At 57.7% G+C, this 18,387-nt stretch overlaps 1 protein-coding gene across 3 annotated transcripts in view; it reads left to right on the forward strand.

The window, feature by feature from the left end:
- The first annotated feature begins 5,315 nt into the window (after positions 1-5,315).
- Positions 5,316-18,387, forward strand: part of PPP6R2 (protein phosphatase 6 regulatory subunit 2) — a 59,356-nt gene continuing 46,284 nt past the window's right edge. For 2 of the 3 annotated variants that reach the window (XM_068189294.1, XM_068189296.1), the window contains exon 1: positions 5,316-5,472. The gene's annotated coding sequence lies outside the window, so the exon portion shown is untranslated. Of the gene's footprint in view, positions 5,473-5,720; positions 5,743-18,387 lie in introns of those variants that run through there. The other variant, XM_068189295.1, reaches the window with a different exon arrangement.

Genomic DNA, 18,387 nt, shown 5'->3' on the forward strand with positions numbered 1-18,387 from the left:
CCGAGTGACCCCGAGCGTGCCGTGACACGGCAGCTCCTGGCAGGAGCTGTTTTCCCCAGGAATTCCGTGGCCGGGCTGCCCAGCTCCCCCAGCAGCATCGCCCCCGTGGGTTTGGTTGTTTATTTTTGGCATTTCTTTGCCCCCTCCCCGTGCTGTTTGTTCCGTTTCAGCCCGTTAATGTCCTTGCCCGGCCTGTCCTGCCCCTGTGGAACTCCCCTGATCAGGGAGCAGAGGAGCTGCACTCAAACACGGCCCTGTCCCATGAACTGCTAATTAATGCTGATTGTGATTTATTACAGGCTCGTAATAAAGCCTGCAACACTACATTTACACCGGCCACACTTGGAGCTGGTTCTTGCCACACGAGGGACAGGAGGAAAAGATAAGGAAAATATGACTTAAAAATATTGGACATTTTTTCCTCAGTAACTCTTTGTCCCACAATAGAAATCAGTTTCAATCTTGTCCCAGGGGTCTCCCGTGGCTGATTTCACTGCAGCCACACGAACATTCCTGCCTGGCCAAGCAGAAGAAAATTAACTGTGACTAAAAAGGGCAATAGAAGTGCTTAGAACATCTGAGAAGCATAAAAGTGAGGGCTGGAGGGTTTCCCTTAGAATGGGAGCAGAGCCCTGTACCTGAGCAGGGAACTGCCACGGGCAGAAGGTCACACCCAGCATCCCCATTCCTTCACAGAGAATTTCCCAGAGCCACAAGGCAGGACAGGCAAATGTTGGAATCACAGAACCTGGGAATCCTGGGATGGGTGGGGTGGGAAGGGAGCTCAGAGCCCCTGCAGTGCCACCCCTGCCATGGCAGGGACACCTCCCACTGTCCCAGGCTGCTCCAGCCCCAGGGTCCAGCCTGGCCTTGGACATTCCAGGGATCCAGGGGCAGCCCCAGCTGCTCTGGCAATCCCAGCCCAGCCAGGAATTCCCAATTCCCAAGATGCCATCCATCCCTGCCCTCTGGCAGTGGGAGCCATTCCCTGTGTCCTGTCCCTGCAGGCCTTGTCCCCAGTCCCTCTGCAGCTCTCCTGGAGCCCCTTTAGGGGCTGGAATGTGCTGGAAGCTCTCCCTGGAGCCTTCTCCTCTCCAGGCTGGGCATTCCCAGCTCTCCCAGGCTGGCTCCACAGGAGCTTTCCATGAACTGAGGACCTGCCCCAGAGCAGTTTTGGTTTGCTGTTGATGAAGCCCCCGAGATCTCAGGACTGCCTTGCCCAGCTGCCCTCGGTACCCTCCCGGCTGGAGCCCTGCTGGGCTCGGGCTCTGCCCAGCCCGGGGCTGCTGATGCCGGGCAGGGGAAGCTGCAGAGCGGGGTTTACCGGAGGGCTGAGTTTGATGCTCTCGGGAGAGGCTGCTGAGGGTCCGCTGGCAGGAGCCGCTGGTCCCAGAGCCCGGGGAGCTCCCGGCTGGTGCTGGACCATATTTGGGAAGGCCGGCGGTGCAGCTCTGGAAGCGCAGCGCCGGTGCCGAGCTCGGAGCTGCCGGGGCAGCGCTGGGGCTGCTGCTCATCTCCCCGGCAACCCGGCAAACACAACATTGCCCAACCCTGCCGGCTATAATTAACCGTGCACCCCGGCCCTGCGGCCCCGCAGGAGCCGCTGCCCCCGTTGCCTGTGCTCCCGCTCTGCCGGGCGGGATAATGTTCCCCAGAGCAGCGAGGAGCATTCCCCGCAGCCCCGGGAACGGGCGGGGAGCCGCAGGCCAAGGAATGTGAGCTGCTCCTCGGGCTGTTTGTGCTCGGGCACTCGCAGCTCTGGGATTTCAACCAGGCCTGGTCACTCGGCCCAAAAGGCAGCCAGGGAGAAACGCTGGGGTTTGGAAAAGCTCCCAGAGCAGCGCTGGGCGCTCGGCAGAGTGTGTGGCTGTGCGAGAAGGGAGGAAAGCTCGTCCCCTCCTCCCTGCAGGGCCGCTCAGATTAATGTCAAACTGGCGCTGGGAGATCCTGTTCTGATGCCTGCTGGAGGCACCAGATCACGCCTCAATCCTGAGCCAAGAATAGATCCCAGAATTCTTCATCATCCACAGCCTATTCTGGGCCTGCAGCCTCCCACCCAACTTGTGCCCGCTCCCGCCGGGAATCCTGCTCCAGAGCTGGGAGCTCTGCAGCCAGAGCGCTCCTTGTGCTGAGGGGCTGCCCTCACACAGAGAACCAGGGAATCCGGGAATGGTTTGGATTGAAGGGGTCCCTAATGCCACCCAGCGCCACCCCTGCCAGGGACAGGGACACCTTGCGTGAGTCCAGGCTGCTCCCAGCCCCATCCAGCCTGGCCCTGCCACACCTGGGCTCAGCCCCTCGTGTCGGTGCTGGAGGAGATTCCAGCAGTTGTTCCCAGCGGGATCCGGTGCCCCGTGTCACAGCCAGGGCTCGGAACCATGGCCCGGGGTGTCTGTCCCCGTCCCCGTCCCTGTCCCTGTCCCTGTCCCTGCCGGGAGAGGGGAGCTGGCAGCTCCTGGCCCTGCTGCTGCCAAGCCCAGAGTTCAGCTGTACCTTAGCGTGTTCCAGAGGGCTGGAGCAGAGACGAAGGAAGCTGTTCCAAGGTTGGAACTCTAGAAATCAGCTGGAGGAGCCAGGCTGTACAGCCCTGGCCCTCCTGAGGGTGGGAATAGGCTCGGGGGGTGAAGATTTGGGAATTTGCTTGGATGGTTTTGTCCTGTGCCCAGAAGCCACAGTAAGCCACAAAAAATGCTTTATAAGCCCATTTCCCTCCAACAGACGAAACAGGGAAGTGAAACTCCTGAGGTTGTGCTGTTTTTTCCTGCATTAATGGCCACCAACGTGCTAATTACCACCCTGGGTGCCGTATAAATTCTAGGAGTCCTTCACACTGGAAAAGCATCCGTAAATGAGGAGTTTTACCCACTCAGTCATGGGGGGGACACTTCTAGTGGCATTTCTGTGGCAGCACTGCCATGGCCAAACCCCGGCCTGTGGCAGGGGGGTGACACGGGATGAGCCTTAAGCTCCCTCCCCACCCCGAGCATTCCAGGATCCCGTGATTCAGTGCCCCTGTGAGCAGGGCAGTACAAAACCATCCCTCTTTTCCCGTGGCACAGGCCACGTTTTCCCCGTAAACTTTAACCACGTGCAGGAATCTCTGCAGGGTCAGGGCCTTGGCCAGAGCGGCGCAGAGCAGCTTAGAGGTAAATCTCATGGCAGGAATTCGCTTTGGAATGAAGGATTGGATCGCTTCCTGCTGGTTCCTGGAGGATGCTGGCACTTGGAAAGCAGTTTATCCACGAGACAAAGACAAATCCAGGCACGACGACAGCAGATCCAGGAGCCCAGGCTGCCAGCATGACTCAGAGATCCCTGCTCCCAGCCCTGGCTCCCTGCTCCCTCTGTCTCCCTTCTTTTTCCCTCCCTTCTCCGTGCTCACCCCACATCCCTGGACACAGCGGACCCTGTCCCCACCCCAGTCCCCTGACCCCCATCTCTGGGGTCCCCTCCTTGCAGCAGCACCGGGGCCACCTGAAGGCCCTGGCCACGGAAGGGCTCCCGCTGTCCCCGCGTCCCCCCAGCCGCGGGGTCCTGTGCTCGTGCTCCCCCTGCTCCCCCCGAGGCCGTGACCACCCCCGGGGGCCGCAGCTCGCCCACCCCGCGGTCCCGAGGGCTGTCGCTGTCCCCTCGCCCCTGTCCCCGGGGCTGGGGCCGCCCCACCGTTCCCCTGTCCCCGCCTTCGCCCCACCATCCCTGACCCCCTGTCCCCGTGTCCCCATCGCCATCCCAGTGTCCCCGTGACTCTGTCCCTGTCACATCCCCGTCCCACCATCTCCTCGTCCCCAGTCCCCGTCCCCGTGTCTCCATCCCTGCCCCCGAGTCTCCATCCCCTTATCCTCATTGCTGTCCCTGTCTTCCCATGTCCCCGTTCCTGTCCCCCATCCCCGTTCCAATGTCGACCCCATCCCATCCCCACCCCTGTCCCCCATTCCCCTCCGCATGTCCCCATCTTCGTCCCCGTCCTCGTCCCCATTCCCCCCACCATCCCCAACCCCATTCCCATCCCTGTCCCCCCATCCCGTCCCACCGTTCCCTTCCCGAGTCGCGATCCCCATCCCACCGTCCTCATCCCTGTCCTGTGGTGTCCGTGTCCCCATGTCCCCATCCTCAACCCTGTGCCCATCCCTGTCCCCGTCCCCATGTTCTTATGTCCGTGTCCCCATCTCCATGCCCTCATTCCCGTCCCCCTGTCCCCGTTCCCATCCCTGTCCCCATCCCCATGTTCTTATGTCCATGTCCCTGTCCCTGTGTCCCCATCTCCATGCCCTCATTCCCGTCCCCCTGTCCCCGTGTCCCCATCCCTGTCCCCGTGTCCCCATCCCCATCCCTGTCCCCATGTTCTTATGTCCGTGTCCCCATCTCCATGCCCTCATTCCCGTCCCCCTGTCCCCGTGTCCCCATCCCTGTCCCCGTGTCCCCATCCCCATCCCTGTCCCCATGTTCTTATGTCTGTGTCCCCATCTCCATGCCCTCATTCCCGTCCCCCTGTCCCCGTGTCCCCATCCCTGTCCCCGTGTCCCCATCGCTGTCCCCGTGTCCCCATCCCCGTCCCCGTGTCCCCGTCCCCGTCCCCGTGTCCCCATCCCTGTCCCCGTGTCCCCGTCCCTGTCCCCCTGTCCCCATCCCTGTCCCTGTGTCCCCGTCCCTGTCCCCGTGTCCCCGTCCCTGTCCCCGTGTCCCTGTCCCCGTGTCCCCGTCCCTGTCCCCGTGTCCCCATCCCTGTCCCCGTGTCCCCATCCCTGTCCCTGTGTCCCCATCCCTGTCCCCCTGTCCCCATCCCCGTCCCCGTGTCCCCGTCCCCCTGTCCCCGTGTCCCCGTCCCCGTGTCCCCGTCCCTGTCCCCGTGTCCCTGTCCCCGTGTCCCTGTCCCCGTGTCCCTGTCCCGGTGTCCCCATCCCTGTCCCCGTGTCCCTGTCCCGGTGTCCCCATCCCTGTCCCCGTGTCCCTGTCCCCGTGTCCCTGTCCCGGTGTCCCCATCCCTGTCCCCGTGTCCCCGTCCCTGTCCCCGTGTCCCTGTCCCCGTGTCCCCGTCCCTGTCCCCGTGTCCCCGTCCCTGTCCCCGTGTCCCCATCCCTGTCCCCGTGTCCCCGTCCCTGTCCCCGTGTCCCTGTCCCCGTGTCCCCATCCCTGTCCCCGTGTCCCTGTCCCCGTGTCCCCGTCCCTGTCCCCGTGTCCCCATCCCTGTCCCCGTGTCCCTGTCCCCGTGTCCCCGCGGTGCCGCCCCGCCCTAGCCACGCCCACCCCACATGGCCACGCCCAGCGCCGCCCCCGCCCAGCACAGACCCCGCCCCCTCGCCCTCGGCCCCGCCCCTCTCCCCCGCCCTGAGGGAGCCGCGGCGCCGCCGCCATTTTGGAGCTGCCGCCGCCGCCGCTCCGCCGCCGCTGCCCGCGCAGCCCCGGCCGGCCCAGCCCGCGGGCCCGGCCCGCAGCCCGGCCCGGCAGCGCCCGAGGGCAGCCCGGCACCCGCAGGTGAGACCCGGCTGTCACCGCCGCCCTCGCGGGGCCAGGGTCGGGGCTGGGCCCGGCGCCGCGGACTGGGCCCCGCCGCCCCCCCGGCTCCGCTCCGGCCTCCCGGAGCCGACCCCGCGCTCCGGGGGTTCGGCACCCTTTGGGGGGTTAAAAACCTGCCCCGCCGAGCCGCTGTCCGGGGCTGGGCCGTGGTCCCGCCGCCTCGTTCCGTGCGGATCTGGGTTAAATCCGGCTGCTCTGCGCGTGACAGTTTCCTTTTGCCGTGTTTTGGTGCGTGCGGGCCGGGCTGGCGGGGCTGGGCGCTGCGGCCGCGGGCTCCAGGTGGTCCTGGATCGCACCTGGCCGGCCGGGAGTGGCCGGAGCTGTCGGGAGTGGTGGCGGTGGCAAGGTCAGGGGTCAGGTCACCCTTCCTGGGACTCAGATCCCCCTCCTGGGGCTCAGCGCGCACTCCCGAGGGTCTGGTCACCTTCCGGGGGTCCCCTGCCCGAGGGTCACATCACCCCCCTGGGGGTCTGGTCCCTTTCCCGAGGGTTAGGTCCCCCTCTCGAGGTTCTTGTCCCCCTCCCGGGGCTCAGGTCTCCCTTCTTGGCGTCTGGTTCCGCTCCTATGGGTCAAGTCCCTCTCGGCTGTCTGGTCCTTTTTTTGGAGGGTCAGATCCCCCTCCAAGGGGTCTGCTCCCCTTCCCAAGGGTCCGATCCCCTTCCCGGGGGTGTGGTCGCCTTCCTGAGAGTCTGGCCCGTCCTCCGGGGTCGTGGTCCTGTTCGCAGGGGTCCGGTCCCTCCCGAGGGTCACAGGAGGGGGATCAGTGGTCAGGGTCCCTCTCCCGAGGGTCTGGTCCCTTCCAGGGGTCAGGTCCCTCCCGGGGCTCACAGGAGGGGGACCAGCCTCCCACGCGTGTCTCCCTCCTGGGGACCTGCCCACCTCACGGTGCAGAGTTTGGCCGTAAATGTCACCGTGCTGGTTTTATTAACGACCAGGAACCGGGGTAGGAGTGGAGGCCCTGCTGGAATCACCACGAGATTGATCTGACAGGAAAGCGGCTCCCGGCAGAGGTTGGGAGGGACCTGCTGAATTTGAGGGCCTTGTTTTGCACCAGCTAAAATAAAAAAAAAAAACAAACAAACTAGGAAGTGAAAAAGAGAAACTGAGAGCACTCGGAGGGGCCTAAGAGGTTTTTCCTCGCTTGATCCCCCACTTGGAAATTCATGTTTTAAAAAGTTGAAGGTTGTTTTCATCGTTTATTTTGTGTCTCAGAAAGGAGAAGGTGGTGATTCCAGCCCCACAGGTTTGAACCAAGCTCTTAGGAGCAGATTTTGGTTATAAAGCTCTGTTTAAAGCCTGATGAGAGAAGAAACATTTATGTTTTTTCTTATTACTCTGACACTTAAAAGCGAACATGCTGCCAAAATACTTCAGTGGTAAAAAAAAAACCCTTGGTGGATGGTAGTATAGGGATTTCCATGGCAACCAATGGTGATCTCATGGGAAGCAAAGTTAAATTTTGGGCTGTCAGTGGGAGCGCATCGTGGCTTGGGCTGGCCTGGGTGACATTTGCTCGGCAGAAGGTGATGAGGGCTGGGTAGGAACAGACTGGTCTGAAACCAAGGCTTGTTCTCTGTGTGTGCACTGATATTCCTGGCGCTTTGTGTGCTTCCTTTGGATTAATGTTGAAATCCGGGGATGTGGGACAGTGTCCTGGTTGGCAGTGGGGACAGATTGGTGATGCAGCAGCAGGTGCCTGTCAGGCAGGTGGTGCAGGAAAGGCTCCTGCAGAACCTCACACTGGGGAAGGTTTGCTGTGGGATGCAGGAGCTGTGGAGCATCTCCTGCTCAGCCTGGTGTTCCAGGAGCTCTGCGTGTGCTGTGGGAGGGACAGGGTGAATTTCTGACTTCACAAATTGGAAACTGTCAAAAATAATAACGACGAGGCAGCACTGTGTGAGAGCTGCTGCTCGGGGGTTTGTTACCAGGAGAAGAGTGCTCTGTGGGCTTACAGGATTTTTGGGAAGCTCCAGGCCTCTGTTGGCAGTGCTTCCCTGGGGAACAGGGGGCTGGGGGACCCAGCTGTGTTCCAGAGTGGGATCCCCCGGTCCTGATCAGAGTTTCCTGGTTGGATTGGGAGGCAGCTGGAGGGAATCCCGTCCCTGCTGTCCCCCACAGTGAGGTCCTGAGCGAGAAGGGGGTGTTGGTTCCTTAATGCTTCTTCTCCTCTTTGGTACAGAGATATCCCAGTGTTTTCCCGTGGTGCTTTTCCATGCCCTGTGCAGGGAATGCTTCATTTGAGGTCTCAACTGAGTTTTCTGGTGGCAAAGGGGACCCAAAACTTTTCTTCCCTGAGCCCAGCAGTATAGAGGAATATATGGTATAGAAGAATTCCAGTATCACAGAACCGTGGGATCTCCTGAGTGGGAAGGGCCCACAGGGATCACAGATCCAGCTCCCGGCCCTGCACAGACACCCCCACAATCCCAGCCTGGGCATCCCTGGCAGCAGTGCCCAAACGCTCCTGGAGCTCTGGGGCCGTGCCCATTCCCCGGGGAGCCTGGGCAGTGCCCAGCACCCTGGGAAAAGAGCCTTTCCTGGTGTCCATCCTATCGCTCCCTGGCACAGCTCCAGCCGTTCCCTGGGTCCTGTAACTGGTCACCAGAGTTTGGGGAGAGCTCGGGGCTGGGAGCAGAGGGATGAGCTTTCCTGCTCTCCTTGCTGACAGCCAGGTGTGCAGGGGGAACAGCCGTGGGTCCTGTGCTCGGGATCATGACTCCGTGGATGTCATCCAGCAGGATGGTTTAACAGGGGCTGCGAGTCAGAGTGCCTGAAGGGCAGAAGCTGCAGCTCAGCCATAAAATGGGCAAACTGGAATGCCAGGAAATAGGAGAGTCTCTTGCTGGAGTAAATCTTGGGTTTGGAACAGGAGTAGAACAAGAATAACTGGGAAATTTGGGTGCAAATGGTGCAGGAGAAACAGGTGAGGTCGGTGAGCTGAGGGCAGAGGAGGAGCTGGGTGCTTCAGTAGTCGGATCAAGGAATATCCTGAGTTGGAAGGGTCCCACAGGGATCATCCAATCCAGCTCCTGGTCCTGCCCAGGACCCCCCCCAAATCCCACCCTTTGCATCCCTGGGAGTGTTGTCCAAGCGCTCCTGGAGCTCTGGCAGCCTCGGGGCTGTGCCCATTCCTTGGGGAGCCTGTGCCAGGTTGACAGAACTTCAGAGAACTTTACAGGGAGGAAGGTTTGTGGGAGGTCTTGTTTTGCTGGATGCAGAATTCCTGAAGAACTAATGGAGTTAATAGAGTGAGTTAATGAGTGACGGCAGCGCTGGGGCCAGGCTGTCAGACGTGGAGCCTCGGCTGGGAGCAGTAATCCCTCACTCCTGGCCCTATTTATAGGGAGCACAGCCCTGCTCCCAGTTACATGTATGGGCTGCAGTGGATTTACCTCCTTTTCACGGAAAATCCGCAGATGTTGGAGGTTTATGAAAGGCTCAGGGAAGGAATGTGGCCTCTGTGTGACCAGGAGTAGCAACAAAGGCTCTTAAGTGTCTCCTTTGATTCAATATTATTGGTAGCGGGAGTGTGTTGTCTTTTCTGGCTGCTGCTGTGTTTCTCTACTTGAGCTTTTCTTTTTCCCTCTCTGCTCCCTGTTCCTCCCACCATTTTCCCCTCACTCCTGGTGGACTTCCCTGCTCCTTGTTTTGATCGTCTCCAGCTGCCGGCACTGCAATAACCAATATTGACATTGTTATCACTGTCTGGACTATTTTTACTTGCACCTTAACTCTGGTTTGGAGGGAAACTTGGGCAAATAAATACCAGTTATCTCAGGAAATTAAGCTTTTTCAGCCAAGCTTGAAAATCTCAGACGAAAAAGGCTTGGATTCAGGTGGAATTTGAGTGCCACACATATTGCTGTTGGATGAGGTGTGGAAGTGGGAAGTTCCATCTTTGTGTTTCTTAGTGCCTGTTAGTCCCAGATGGAGCAGAGGCACCTCGAGAGTGACAGTAATAAACGTCTGCAGGGCCTGAAGCCTGACCAAAATTGTCATTTTTGTCAGAGGCGCCTTTAAACCAAGCCCCACGTGGCAGCGAGCCGTGACCGGGGGCTGTCACCGCAGCGAGGGTGAAGTGATGTCAGGAGGAAGTGCAGCTCCTCAGCCTGAGCTGGCAGCTCTGCAGCTGCTGGGCTGGGATTGCTCCTCGTCGTCCTCTCAGTCTTTCCTTGCTGTGTCCACCTGTTACCTTAGAGCGCTCTGGGGGTGGCTGTCCCCGGTGTCACGGTACCCGCACACACACCATTCCTTCCTCTGGAGTCAGCCTGGGCTGCCTGAGGACACTGGGATCATCTGGGCAGGAGGGGAAGCTGGAAGGCATGAGAAAAAAAACCTTCTGGTGAAATGGCAAAGGGCAGGAAGTCACTGGGGGCAGGCAGAGCTCAGAGCTCTTCCCTGACCGGGGCAGAGTGAAAAGCTTCTCTGGCACAGCTTTCCACGGAATCTCCTGAGCTGGAAGGGCCCCACAGGGATCACAGATGCAGCTCCTGGCCCTGCACAGACACCCCAACAATCCCAGCCTGTGCACCCCTGGGAGGGGAGCTCCAGCAGCCTCAGGGCCGTGCCCATTCCCCGGGGAGCCTGGGCAGTGCCCAGCACCCTCTGGGGAAGAGCCTTTCCTGCTTTCCAGCCTGACCCTGCCCTGGCACGGCTCCAGCCGTTCCCTGGGTCCTGCTCCTCACAGGGAGCAGAGACCGGAGCTGCCCCTGGGGATGAAACTGCAGCCCCTGGCGGGGTCTGAACCCAGTCTCCTCCAGCTGGACATTCCAAGTGCCCTCAGCTGCTCCTCGTGTGGCCCCTCCAGACCCTTCCCCATCCCCAGGTCCCTCCTTTGGATGCTTCCCAAGAGCTTTAGTTGTTTTGTATATTGAGGTACCCAATCCAAGCCCTGGAGGTGAGGCCTCCCCCCTGCAGAGCAGGACAATCCCCTCCCTTGCTGCTGTCCCTGATGTCCCTCCTGGCACCAGGGCACTGCTGACTCAGATCCCCTTTGCCAACCACCAGGACTGGGTCCCTTCCCAGAGCTGCTCTCCAGCCTCCCCATCCCAGCCTGTGGGTGCATCCAGGACTGCCCCAGCCCAGGTGTGGAATCCGGCACCTGCCTGTGATAAACCTCACACCGCCGGTGATTCCCAGCCCTCGGATTTGTCCAGGTCTCTCTGCAGGGCCTCTCTGCCTTAGGGGAGTCAGCAGCTCCTCCCAGTTTTGTACCATCTGCAGACTTCCCTGGTGTCCCCTCAAGCTGCATCCAGGTCACCTGGGAAGGTGCTGAAGGGAACTGGGCCTGAGCTGGAGCCAGGTGGAACTTTGGCTTTGCAGGGAAACTTCCCAAACATCTGGATTGCCCAGTCCAGGGTTTGTGTGGGGCTGACAGTGCCCCTGCTGCACTTCCAGGGTGCCTGTGCTGGGAACCTGGGGTTGCAATGGGATTTCAGTCCTGTGGTTTGCTGCTGCTCAGAGCTCTGTGGCCTGGAGTGACACTGATGACTCCGGAGTCACTTTGGTTCTGATTTCCCTGGGCGGCTTTCGGAACAGTGGCAGCAGAGCAGAGCCTGGCACTGGGAGAGGCACAAACCTGCAGGAGTGGGGATGGTCTGGCTGCTGCAGCCACAGGAAGGAAGAAGGAAATAGAACACAAGAAGCTGCTTCAGTTTCAGTTTTGCCTTTGATTCCTTGTGAGGACTGAGTTCTGTCACACCTCAGAGAACGCACTGGTGGCTCTGCTGTGACATTTGGGGTTTTCTTCCATGCGGCAGTTTCTTCCTTTCCTTCCGTTCTCCTAGCCCTGCATGGCCTGCAGCTCGTTCCAGCTCCTTGCTTGGCTCTGCAGCGGGCTGGGATGAGAAGGTTGTGTTTCCTTAGCTGTTTATTTGTGTTCTCTTCCCTCGGCAGATCCCCCGGGACGCCGTCTAATTGAATTCTTTCATGTTAAGATGGATTTCTTTTCTTTGAGAAGGATAATTGAGCCTGTGAGCTCACAGGTTGAAAACTGTCCCCGTGTCCCCGAGGCAGAGGGCAAAGGGCACAGTTGCACCGCGCCAGGAGCGGGCACGAGGCCAGGCTGCCCAGCGCTGGCACCGTGTCCATGCGGGATGGCAGCGGCAGAGCCGCGGGCGCGGGGCCAGCGCCGGGAGCTCCGCAGCTGAAGCGGCACGGCAACGCTGGCACCAGGGACAGCACGGGGACGTGGGACCCAGGAAGGAGCAGAGTGAGAGGGCCAGGGCTGTCCCGGGGATTTAACCAGGGCGTGGTTGGATGGCACTGGCAGCGTCATGGTGCAACGTGTTCCTGGTGTGGCTGCGCTGGTGCCAGGCTCACAGGGAGCAGGGCTCAGACACCTCCCCTCCCTGGGAACTTGTGCTCCTGCCTCTGAGAGCCTGCAGCTCCTGGCAGCAGAGGGACCTGGAGCTGCTGGAGTGAACCCAGAGAGACCATGGACATGCTAGAGCCCCTCTGGTCTGCAGCCAGGCCAGGAGAGCTGGGGGTGCTCACCTGGAGAGGAGAAGGCTCCAGGGAGAGCTCAGAGCCCCTGCCAGGCCTGAAGGGGCTCCAGGAGAGCTGGAGAGGGACTGGGGACAAGGCCTGCAGGGACAGGACACAGGGAATGGCTCCCACTGCCAGAGGGCAGTGATGGATGGGATCTTGGGAATTGGGAATTCCTGCCTGGGCTGGGATTGCCAGAGCAGCTGGGGCTGCCCCTGGATCCCTGGAATGTCCAAGGCCAGGCTGGACCCTGGGGCTGGAGCAGCCTGGGACAGTGGGAGGTGTCCCTGCCATGGCAGGGGTGGCACTGCAGGGGCTCTGAGCTCCCTTCCCACCCAACCATTCCATGACTCTGCACTCCTGCTTCATTGAACATGAATCCCACTGCTGGAAGTTCTGCTGGGCAGTTGGAATATGGGGTTGCAGCAGTGGTGGTGACAACAGCCTTGATTCTGTGTTAGTTAAGTCAAGCTCAGCCCAGGGAATGGAATATCCATGTTATCCTGAGAGCCCTCAGCTCCTGAGCCAGGACTGAGGCTCATTCCTGCTGAGCAGGTGCTCAGTCTGCAGCATTTAGCAAATTGGGAAACACCAAAGGATGTTTTTTCAGCTTAGCTCTGCAGCTTGTTTCCTTTTTATTTTTCAGTTGGAAGATTGTTTTTCTTTGTGATAGGTTGTTATTTACTTCTTCTGCATTCTCCTAGTCCTTGTTCTGTGCCATAGTTGGAATGAGATGGTCTTTAAAGTCCCTTCCCACCCAAACCATTTTTTGATTCCCTGATTTACTGTATCATTATTTAATGTTGCACTATCCATGGTGTATCCTAAATTTTCTTTCATGGCTTTCTAAGTTTTTTCCCTCCCCCCAGCAATGTGTTCCATACTCTGCCTTGGCTTTCCAGAGGCTGGAACCTCTCCCAAAGTTCACACCTCAGTGATGTAAATCCCTCTTTCTGAGGTAACGTTTCAGTGTTCAGGGTTCCTTTTTTAGTCAGTGAAGGAGCCAGGTGCTCATCCCCTGTCTGTGCAGGGGTCTGAAATAACTGAGTTGTGCTGGAGAAGCACTCTAGCGTTCCTCTCCTGCCCAGGGAATCTGTGTGACTGACTGGGGTCAGTCATCCTCAGTATAAATATCTGCACTTGGGTGAGACCCAGCCTGGGCAGGGTCCCTGCAGGGCTGGGACAGGGACAGGGACAGGGACAGGGACCTCCTCACCTGGGTCAGGCAGTCTGGGGGCTGCTCAGCACAAGAGATTGGGCTGGGTGCTCCCCAGGAGCTTTTCCAACCTAAACGATTCCATGACTGTGAGACGCTGATGTTTTGCCATGTCCAAACCCTGAGCTCTGCCTGGGCACCTTCTCCTTCTTCACAGCAGGTGGATGTGTTTGCTGCTGGAAGCAGGAAGGGATTCAGAACCATGGAGATCTCTCTAAGGCCAAAGCACTGACCCAAACTGAAGTTGTTGTTGTGCACATGCCCAGCACAGCTGGTTTTCAGCTCTGCGAGGAGTGCGGGGCACAACTCTGCTGCTCCTGGCATCAGGAGGATGTGGAGCTGCTGGAGCAGGTCCAGAGGAGCCCAGCACCTTCATACAGAGACTGGAGCACAGCCTGGGAAAGTTGGGAATGTTCAGCCTGGGGAAGGGAAGGTCGTGTGGAGACCTCACAGCACCTTCCAGGGTTTGAAGCAATCTGAGAGAGCCAGAGAGGGACCCTGAATCAGCACTGGAGTGCCAGGACACAGGGAATGGCTTCCCACTGCCAGAGGGCAGGGATGGATTGGTTTAGATTAGATATTAGGAAAAAACTCCTGCCTAGGAGGATGGGCAGGCCCTGGCACAGGTGCCCAGAGCAGCTGGGGCTGCCCCTGGATCCCTGGCAGTGCCCAAGGCCAGGCTGGACGCTGGGGCTGGAGCAGCCTGGGACAGTGGAAGTGTCCCTGCCATGGCAGGGGTGGCACTGGAGGGCTCTGAGGTCCTTTAGGCAGAGGACAAGGTTTCCCCACCTTCTTCAGTGCCTGGCATGGGGTGGAGCCAAAGCTCAGAAGAAGTTTATCAATATTTTGCTGAGTTTTTCTTTCTGCTTTAGAGAAAGTCCATTTAGTTATGGCTGGTCCCAGACTGCTGCGTGTGACTGAGGGCTCTGGAAGCTCAAGGATGAAGCAGCAGAGGAGTTTCCAAAAGCTATAAGGGGCTTTAGGGTGCCAGATGTTGGTGTGGGGTTTGGGATGTGGTGCGAGCAGTGACTGCGCACCCCCTTTCATGTCTGTTACGCTGTAACTTCCTCTTGCAAAAGAGGCAATTTCAGGCCTTCTGTTTTCCCTTCCCTTCTGTCACCTTTGTTCTGACACATGAAATGACTGGTTCGGGGCAGTGATGTTAATGTGAGGCGTGCTTCCAGTGTGTCCATGGCCTCCCTGCTCCTGCTTTGCCCTCCATTTCCAGCAGCAGCTCTGCTGAGGAATGTTGTGTCTTGCAGGAAAAAAATGGCCACTTCAGCTTCATTTTTGACAGGTGAATTTTGGGCATGAAAGCAATTTCTTTATGGGAAGGATGGTCAGGCCTTAACAGGGGCTGCCTAGGGAGGTTCAGAATCCCTGTTCCTGGTGGTGTCCAGGGAATTTCTGGAGGTGGCACTCAGGGCTCTGGGCTGCAGACAAGGTGGGCATTGGGCACAACTTGGACTGGATGGGCTAGGAGGGCTTTTCCAGCCTCAGGGATCCTGGGATTCTCAGAGCTTCTTTGTGCTTTTCTCAAATACCTGAAAGCACATGCTGGAATGAAGCAGTGCAGTTCCCAAGAACAAAACTGTTGAGTTATTTTTAGTTTTAGAAGAGAAAAGCAAGGAGGACCATTGGGTGTATCCTTGGGGTTTGGATTTGTGCTGGAGTTTTCCGAGGGGCAGTGAAGTGAGACGGGATCACCTGGAAGGCACGGGAGACTTTGGCCATGTGGGGAAAATCCTGTTGTGTAATCCCAGTTTGTTTGGAGCTGTGGACAGTGCCCTGGTCAGGAATGTGTTATTTTGGGAAAAGCAGGTGGGATCATCACCAGCCAACCAGCAGGGCCAGTGCTGGGGGAAGCAGGAGGATCTCCAGGGCCCTGGCTGAAAGGAGCAGTGCCCTGCTGGGTTTAGGTTTTGATGCTTCAAGGGCAATTCCTGCTGAGGAAATTGCTGCAATTCCTGTGGGTTGGCCCATTCAGACTCCTGGGGGGAATCATGGGATCCCAGGATGGTTTGGGACCTTAAAGCCCCTCTTGTTGCTACCCCTGCCAAGGGCAGGGACATCTTCGCTATCCCCGGGGACTCCAGGCCCCACCCAAACCATTCCATGCTTCCATCATCAAGAGAGCTATTGATGATCATCTGTGCAAGGTGGATGTTCAGTTATTTTCCCAATGTTGATCCAATCTCTAGGATTCTTTATTAAGCTTGGAAAAATAAATGTCATCATTTTCAGTCTTTTGAAACACTCACCCTACAGATTCCATGGGGTTTATGAGTGGTTTTGGTTACGATTGAGGGAATTCTGTCACAGTGTGAGTGACTCCTTGGATTAGTGCTCCAAGCCCGAGTTGGATGGGCATTTCAGCTGGAACGCTGTCCCCTTCCTGCTGCTCCATGCTTCCCCACTTCCCTGCCCCCCCTCCCTGCTCAGACATTCCTGCAGCAATGTTGAAAGCCAGTTTGGGGGAATGATCCAGCTGAATATTTTTTTGTTGCTAATACTGCATGGCAAAGGAAACCCATTTTTTCCCAGCAGTGCAGGTTTCATGCCCAGCAAGCCGTGGCCTCAGATCAGGAGTGTGTCCTGCTGGTTTGGGATTCCCAGAGCAGGTTGAGCTTTGATGTTTCTTTGTCCAGGTAAAACCCATGGAACTCCTAAGGGTGGGTCTGAGAGTTCCCAGGGATTTTTTTCCTTTCAGGATGTTTTATGATGGATGAAGCCTGGCTCATAAATAGAGGTTAAGTGGTGCCATGCAGGGAGAGCAGCCTGGTGGTGCCTTGTCCTGGGAAAGATGTTTTACCCAATTCCGAGGAACTGGGTAAAGAGGGAGGAATTTCCCCATGGAAAGGGGGTCAGGCCTTGGCAGGGGCTGCCCAGAGAGCTTTGGAGTCCATGTCCCTGGAGGTGTCCAAAGAATTCCTGGAGGTGGCACTCAGGGCCCTGGGCTGGGGACAAGGTGGGGGTCAGGCACAGCTGGGACTTGATGCTCTTTTCCAACCTCAGCCATTCTGGGCTCCTTCTGAAGAGTTTATTTCTTTTAACTGCAAAACTTCTTAAACTTTGCACGGACTGTGTCTGTAATGCCCCGAAAGCTTGAGGAAATGAGAAGGCATTCATTTAATGTCCTGTTTGAGGGCTCTGCTTCGCTGGGGCCTCAGTTCTGGGTCTGTTGGGTGGAGGAGCCTTGGAATATTCTGGTAGGAGCTGCAGTGTGTGTGACGGGCTGGGCTGTTCTGATGCAGGTACAGCCACAAACTCACCTTGGGAGCTTTGAACTGGGATGAAGGACCAGGAAAGGAGCACAGCAGTTGTTCCACTGGGCCACTTGAGGCCGTGTGTTGATCAAATAGGCGTCTGTGGAACGGGCAGCCCTTGATCTCCCCGTGGGGTGCAGCAGGAAATCTCAGTTGGCAAATGCTGGCCCTCAGTCTGAGTACAAAGAGGTGTCTTTTGTAACATTGCCTTAGTCTGTGTGGGCAGCAAAGATGAAAACAGCCAAGGTCCACAGAAGGACATAGTGGGATTTCTGTGGAACGCTGCTTGTGCACCCCAGTAAAAACTAACACCCTGCTCTGAGGTCCCAGTCTGGTCGTGAACTGGGACTTCTGTGGGGCTGAGCTGTGGTGACCCAGGAGAAAATGTCACTTGTTGCTTAGAGCAGACAGAGTAGCATCAAAGTGATCCAGACAGGCCGAGAGGGAGGAGCCTGGAGTCCTGCAAAGGATGGAAATCAACGCTTCAAGCACCCCAGGACTTTGTGTTGCTAGTTTAGTATTCAAATACAGTTGCAAATCTCACACTCAAAGGTTGATGTTTAATGGGAAGCCCAGAGTCCCCCCAGGGTTCCTTGGGACTGATGTTGCTTCCGTGGGGCCGGCAGCACAGAGGAGCAGCTGGAATGCCAATCCTGCTGAATTATTGCTGAAATACAGATCACAAACTGGGAGATTCCTCTGCCCTTAGAGCTGATGTGAGCCCAGCAGCCCACAGAGGTAAATTTTAGGGATGTACTGAGTGTGTGCTAACTGAGCTGGTAGAAAAGGCCTTTTTTGTGCTGTTCTGTTCCCAGAGCACTTGGGATCCTTTTCTGCAGCTTTTTCCTGCAGCTTTTGAAGTGCTGTGGTTTCCATTTCTTCGTGTCTGGGTGTGGAGCAGTTAATTAAAAAAGTAACATTTAAATCAAGAAGCTGTGCAAATTCTGTCTTTAGCATGGGGTAGGGCAGCAATTAGGAGTCTGCTTAACGAGATACTGGGTGAGGATAAGGTTGATGATCAAAACAAAGTACTCCTGATATCATCTCTTTCTTTGGGAGCTTCAGAGGCCGGGAAGGATTAGAAGCAGCTCTTCATTTCGAGTGCACATTTGTCCAACACAGAGGCCTTCAAGGGTTTATTGCCCGGGGCAGTTTTTTGTTAAAGAACAAACCCAGCACAGCCCCTTTCCATGCAGAGCAGAATCCCACTGTGCCTGTGGTTTCCAGCTGGTGGCCAGGGAGCGTCGTGTGGCACTGAGCTGGATGGGGTGTGGGAGCTCTGCAGAGGGATGGGGACAGGCTGGATCCATGGGCTGATGCCAGCAGGGCGAGGGACAGCCAGGCCAAGTGCCAGGTGCTGCCCTGGGTCAGCCCAAGCCCCTGGAGCGCTCCGGGCTGGGGCAGGGGGGCTGGGAAGGGGCTCAGCCTGGAGCAAAGGAGGCTCAGGGGGACCTTGTGGCTCTGCACGAGTCCCTGACAGGAGGGGACAGCCGGGGGGGTCGGGCTGTGCTCCAGGGAACAGGGACAGGAGGAGAGGGAACGGCCTCAGGCTGGGCCAGGGCAGCCTCAGGGTGGATTTTGGGGAAATTCCTCCTGGAATGGGCTGTCCAGCCCTGGCACAGCTGCCCAGGGACATTTGGAATCCCCATCCCTGTACTGGGTGGCTTTGGAGGCCTTTTCCAACCTAAATGGTGCCAGGATTTTGTAATACAAATGCAGAGATCTTTTAATTTGTCAGATGTTAAGGAATAATGAAGAAATTCATCTTCATAGCTCACAAGGGGAAAACAAAAGCAGATTCTTGACAAACTGGTGAAATATTTTGGTTGAAATGTTATCTGTGAATTTTAAGTGTATCCAGGTGGTTTTCAATAAGCAGCTTGGGCCAGGGAATGTCTCGGGAAG

This window comes from Anomalospiza imberbis, chromosome 5, assembly GCF_031753505.1.
Source record: "Anomalospiza imberbis isolate Cuckoo-Finch-1a 21T00152 chromosome 5, ASM3175350v1, whole genome shotgun sequence".
In the NCBI taxonomy this organism is placed as follows: Eukaryota; Metazoa; Chordata; class Aves; order Passeriformes; family Viduidae; genus Anomalospiza; species Anomalospiza imberbis.